The sequence below is a fragment of the Schistocerca americana genome, chromosome 7 (genome assembly GCF_021461395.2).
Source record: "Schistocerca americana isolate TAMUIC-IGC-003095 chromosome 7, iqSchAmer2.1, whole genome shotgun sequence".
In the NCBI taxonomy this organism is placed as follows: Eukaryota; Metazoa; Arthropoda; class Insecta; order Orthoptera; family Acrididae; genus Schistocerca; species Schistocerca americana.
Genome location: NC_060125.1, coordinates 250,308,263 through 250,314,524, shown reverse-complemented (window position 1 = coordinate 250,314,524; position 6,262 = coordinate 250,308,263).

The following is a 6,262-nucleotide window of genomic DNA, read 5'->3' as shown; positions in this document are numbered from 1 at the left end:
CAAATAATGCAGTTATTTATTAGAAAAAGCTGCATAAATATGCAGTCAGGTCTTAACAATATTGCAAAGTGGTGCAAAGAATAACAACTTGCTTTAAATTTTCAAACATAAAATTTTGCTTGTCACAAAATGAGAGAGCATAATATTTTATGACTACAAAAAGCAATGAGTCACAGCTGGAATCACTCAACTCATACATATACCTGTGTGTAGCAAAATTTGTATGAATATCAAGTGAAAAGATTACAGGCTAAGACTTTGAATCATTGGTACGATAATGGGAAAATACAATCAAATTACAAATGAGATTGCTTGTGAAACACTGACACGAACCATCCTAGACTACTGTTCAAACATTTGGGACCGATACTAGGTATGGGTAACAGGGGATGCTGAATGTATAAAAAGAAGTTTGTTGTGAATGGTCACAGGTTTGTTTAACCCCTGCAAGAACGTCACAGAAATGCTGAAAAACCCAAACTAGCATGCAATAATATTAGGAAAAGGATAGATTGTTATTCACCATATAGATGACCTGTTAAGTTGCAGATGGGCACAATGAAAAGACTGTTACACATTTTAGCTTCAAAGCCTCCTTCAGCAAAGAAAACACACACACACACACACACACACACACACACACAAGCACATCTCATGCGCACATGCCCACTACTATTCACAGCTCCAGTAAGAATGTGACAGTCATGTGAATAGCAATTTGGAGTGGGGTGGGGAGGGAGGATGAATAGAAGGTACTAGGGGAGGAGGGGGGAAGAGGGGGGCAAGAGCGTGCAGTGATTAGAGACTGCCAGGAGCAGCATCAGGAGGTGGGGTATGGGAAAAAAAGAAAGCTGGGGGGCAGCAAAGGAAAGGAGCGGAAAAGGAGAGGAGCAGGGAAGGGGAAAGGATGAGCAGATTCATTGGCAGAGGGCGGCACACAAAGAGTGTGAGTGAATGTGAAAAGAGAGAAGGTGATAGAATGAAGGGACAGAAACTGATGGGCAGAGAGTGTGTGGACAGTAGATTAATTATCCTGGCCTTAACATATGGTAACCTACTGACTCTATGCCCTCTACCCAACAAAGTCCACCCCTTCAACCTATCACACCCCACTTCCTGATGCTACTCCTGGCAGTCTCAAGATCCGGCACGCCTCGCCAGACAGTGTTTTTCTCTCCCCCCACCCATACCCTGCCACCCTTCCCCTTCCCCACCCTACTTCAGATTGCTATTCCTGGGTGTATACGCAGACAAGGAAAAAAAATTCCCGGATTTCCCAGTTAAAAGTACACTTTCTTCCAGATGAAAATACACTTTTTCCGTGTTAAGTAACAGTATACTTTTCCTCGGAACTGTAAAACTTATCAATCCTTTCAATGGTTGTGGTTTTATACACTGGCGTAGAATTTACCGGCACTTTAGAAAACGAAACTCAGGGGAAAAAAACACGTTTTGGAAATTTTGTGCAGCAACATGTACACTGCATATTTTCGTATTATGAAAGTTTAAATTTGAATTCCACCAAACACCGCATGTTACTTTCCGTTGGATTGAAATCGAGATTGCGATGCACTTTTGTAAGCCAGTTGTAGCTAATGTTAAGCGATGACAGCGGATGTTCAGAGCATAGGACACGTGATGTAGTCAACCAATACCAACATCACTGTTAAATAGTGCAAAAACACAAATAGGAAAATGGAATGGTTTAAATTAACATACATAGTGTTGCTACAAGAAAAGAAAAGCTGTCACGTATAATATTGGTCTCTAAGATTAATAAGCTGCAAGAGAAGCTAAGCTTTCATACATAATGTTGATCTTTCTTGCATGTGTTATACTTTAAGATACATCACACAAATGTGCCAGTAAAATTTTTATCAACAACATAAATGTCTGATCTTCTGGGCTCAAAAATATTCCAAATGGTCGTCCTCAAATACTTGATTTTTGAATGAGAGTCAAACACTCTGTGATTTAATAAATTCGTCGGACATTCACACACGGAGTTCATCTTGTGTAAATGGAAATTTACTTTACTTGAAAGTAATGCTTTTCAAACAACCATTCGGAATATTTTTCCGTGACCTGTTACAATTAAGATTCGTCTCAGCAGTTGCGCCAGATGACAGGCGTCGCCGCGCTTGGGCATCTATGAAGACGCAGGAAGCCCGTACGTTCGTACATGTAAACATTAAAAGATCTTACATTATGTCACAAAAGAAACAAGACATTAGAGGATACTCCAGTTTTGTGAACCATACTAAAATGCATAATTCAGCTTAATGTGAACATTCGTATGTCTAGATTCAGATGTGAATTTTCTTGGAGTGCCATACGTGCTAGAAGATGAAAACGTGAACTTGAAATGCGGCGAACAGTTGAAACTAGCCAATAGTGAGGAATTAAGCACTTCGTTTCAAATGAATTGACTGCCAAAGCAGAAAAGATTAATAAAACTCAAATTTCCTTAACAAACCCACAAAAATAACTTCATTGTTCTGTAAGGATATTAATGCTTGACTGTCAGAAAGGTGGAAACAAAATAAAATCTGAAACTAATAGCATATTTTAGCCTTCCATAATTGTACAAATGTATTTTAATTCACTTGATAGCTCCCGGCCACAGAAATTCGGTTTGTTGTCATTTGACGTGACAGCAATGAACGGAGAGGAAACAGCAAAATCACTTAACGTAAACACGAGTCAACGTGGAGACTACCACCTCCCCACTACAACTCGGACTGCTCTGTGCATCAGGTTCGGATCTACGATATTTCCGAACCGGGGCAATATTAGATAGTGGCGCTCCATCTCCCTCGAACGTTTGAGGTAGGATGCAAAAAATTTAAAAAATTGACTTTTCAAAAATATCTTCATTTTGTAGCGCACATCCTTCTGAAAAGTCTGATACATAAAACATATATGTTCGTGGGAACGTAAGTCATGTTATTTGGTCTGTTTGCTGCAGTGCAGTGCCACGCCTCTTCACACAACATTCTTCCATCACATGTGTCTGTATTTCGCTCTTTGGAATTCCAACGTGTAATATTTTGTAATAGGTGCCATCAAACTATATTCAGGCCAGTGGAAATTAAAATGTCCTGTGGTGCCTCTCCTGCTCCCAGTCGGCCGGTTTGACATCCTGCCCCTCTTTTTAAAAAATCTCACAATTAATTCTGGATGGGATTATGTGTAACCGGCAGAACAAGAACTCTTCAGAAAATTTGCAGTCTTTACTGCCTATTAGCTAATAACTTGCTGTTTTGTATGACATAAAATTACATATAGGATGCACTAAACGAGTAAAGACAAGAGACAAGCAAGACAGTACACATTTCTTCAATCCTTAAGTCCTAGCTTTTTTTCTCTCTCTAATCTTGCCACAGCTTTATATATGGCATACTTTCCTTTCTGGAAAAGAATCTATTATCTCATCACAGTTCGTCAATGTTTTGCTACATGAAAAAACGAAATGTCATTGTCTAACACTAGGAAACCTGTTAATACAAATAGTACCCAAGACTGGTGTGGTTTCTCGATCTGATTCCTTGTAGTTTGTCACTACCTGCTAGATAAAACGAAAGAGGCCTGCCTAATATTGCAGAAATTGTTACACACACCAAATAAACAAGACTGTTTTGGCACAAATGGTCATTTTTATCACACAACAGAATATAATTCACGAAGTACAAATATCAAATGCTTATTAGGCCTACTACAAGCAAAAAGTTTTATGTTAGGAAATAGTTTTACATTTCATTCATATTCTCTAGCTTCTGAAGTATGAGATCGAAAAGTAGTAGTACAAAATTTTTATATAAATTTGTAATCATCATATTCTTCTGTAATTCGTGTAAGTCCCTGTTTATTCTCCTTCCTCGTTGTAACAAACAATCATGTCATCACTAATTCTGTAACTATTCCTGCCAGTCTCAAAGTTTATTCTCTGGTTAGCTTCACTAACCCAGCCACAATCACTGGTTTAGTTATCCCGCATTTATTCTCCAGTTAGGCGTTCATTACGTGTTCGTACAATGCATTGTCCATGAAACTCCCAGAATAGAACTTTAGCGGCTGCTAGCCTGGGACTGTATAACTGGCCCTTAGTAGTGTAGCCGTCTGGCCTAAAAATTTTCTGTCAAAACTTCATTTTCCGGAACCAGCCTATTAAAGCTGTGAAGATAGAATGCTACACTCCATTCAGTTACCAGTGTGGTATTACTGTGTTCAACAGTAACCAGAATGTTTCATTCATCTTTAATCTTCTTTTGACCAAAAGAGTATTTTTTCATTATGGAATTGATGATTTACATAATTAGAAGCATGATGTTTTCCTTCTCACAGATAAGATATTGCAATGATCTCTAATGAACATGTGGTGTAAACACAGTATTTAATTCAATCAAATATTACATTCACACCTTACAAGATATTAAAGAGCAGATTGATGCCGTATTCCTGGACTTCAGGAAGGCATTTGATACGGTCCCGCACTTACGTTTAGTGAAAAAAATACGAGGTTACGGAATATCGGACCAGGTTTGTGATTGGATTCAGGATTTCCTAGAAGAAAGAACACAACATGTCATTCTTAACGGTTCAAAATCTGCAGATGTAGAGGTAATTTCGGGAGTACCGCAGGGAAGCGTGATAGGACCTTTATTGTTTACAATATACATAAATGACTTAGTTGACAACATCGGTAGCTCCGTGAGGCTATTTGCAGATGACACGGTTGTCTACAAGAAAGTAGCAACATCAGAAGACTCGTACGTACTCCAGGAGGACCTGCAGAGGATTAATGCATGGTGCGACAGCTGGCAGCTTTCCCTAAACGTAGATAAATGTAATATAATGCGCATACATAGGGGCAGAAATCCATTCCAGTACGATTATGCCATAGGTGGTAGGTCATTGGAAGCGGTAACGACCGTAAAATACTTAGGAGTTACTATCCGGAGCGATCTGAAGTGGAATGATCACATAAAACAAATAGTGGGAAAAGCAGGCGCCAGGTTGAGATTCATAGGAAGAATTCTAAGAAAATGTGACTCATCGACGAAAGAAGTAGCTTACAAAACGCTTGTTCGTCCGATTCTTGAGTATTGCTCATCAGTATGGGACCCTTACCAGGTTGGATTAATAGAAGAGATAGACATGATCCAGCGAAAAGCAGCGCGATTCGTCATGGGGACATTTAGTCAGCGCGAGAGCGTTACGGAGATGCTGAACAAGCTCCAGTGGCGGACACTTCAAGAAAGGCGTTACGCAATACGGAGAGGTTTATTATCGAAATTACGAGAGAGCACATTCCGGGAAGAGATGGGCAACATATTACTACCGCCCACATATATCTCGCGTAATGATCACAACGAAAAGATCCGAGAAATTAGAGCAAATACGGAGACTTACAAGCAGTCGTTCTTCCCACGCACAATTCGTGAATGGAACAGGGAAGGGGGGATCAGATAGTGGTACAATAAGTACCCTCCGCCACACACCGTAAGGTGGCTCGCGGAGTATAGATGTAGATGTAGATGTAAACCACCAGCATCAAGAAGTGTCATTAATCACCAAACAGAGAAAAAATTTCATCACAGACCAAAATTTCCATAAGTTAACTGATTATTTTATTTAAAACAAAAAATGGAAAATCTTGACTGGAATATCAGCAACTATGAAAAGGACAGATTGCTACTCGCCGTAATGTTGACACGTCGTGTTGCACACAGACACAATGAAAAGACTGATACTTCAGAAAAGAAAGGAAAACACATACACATTCACACAAGCAGGCATACCTCATGCACATGTGACTGCTATCTCCAGCTGCTCTGGCCAGACTGAAACTGTTGTGTTGAACAAAAGCAGCAGTGAAGAGTGGAGCAGAGAAGGGGAGGGATAGCAGAGGATGGGTGGGGAGGAGAAAAGAACGCTGTCTGGCAGAGCACGCAGGTACTAGAAGGAGGCAGGACAAGGCTGCCAGGGACAGCATTGAGAGGTTGTGGGGAAGGGGGAGTGGGCAGAAAGGGAGAGGAGCAGAAACAGGAAAAGACTGGTGGGTGCACCGGCAGAGAGCGGTGCACAATGAGGGTGACGGAACACAAATTAAGAGGGAGTTATAGGACAGAGGAGGTGAAAACTGTTGGGTGGAGGACATCAGGACAGTAGGTTATTGGAAGTTGAGGCTGGAATGATTTCAGTTGCAGAGAACGTGTTGTACGGGTAACTCCCATCTGCGCATTTCAGAAAAGCTGGTGGT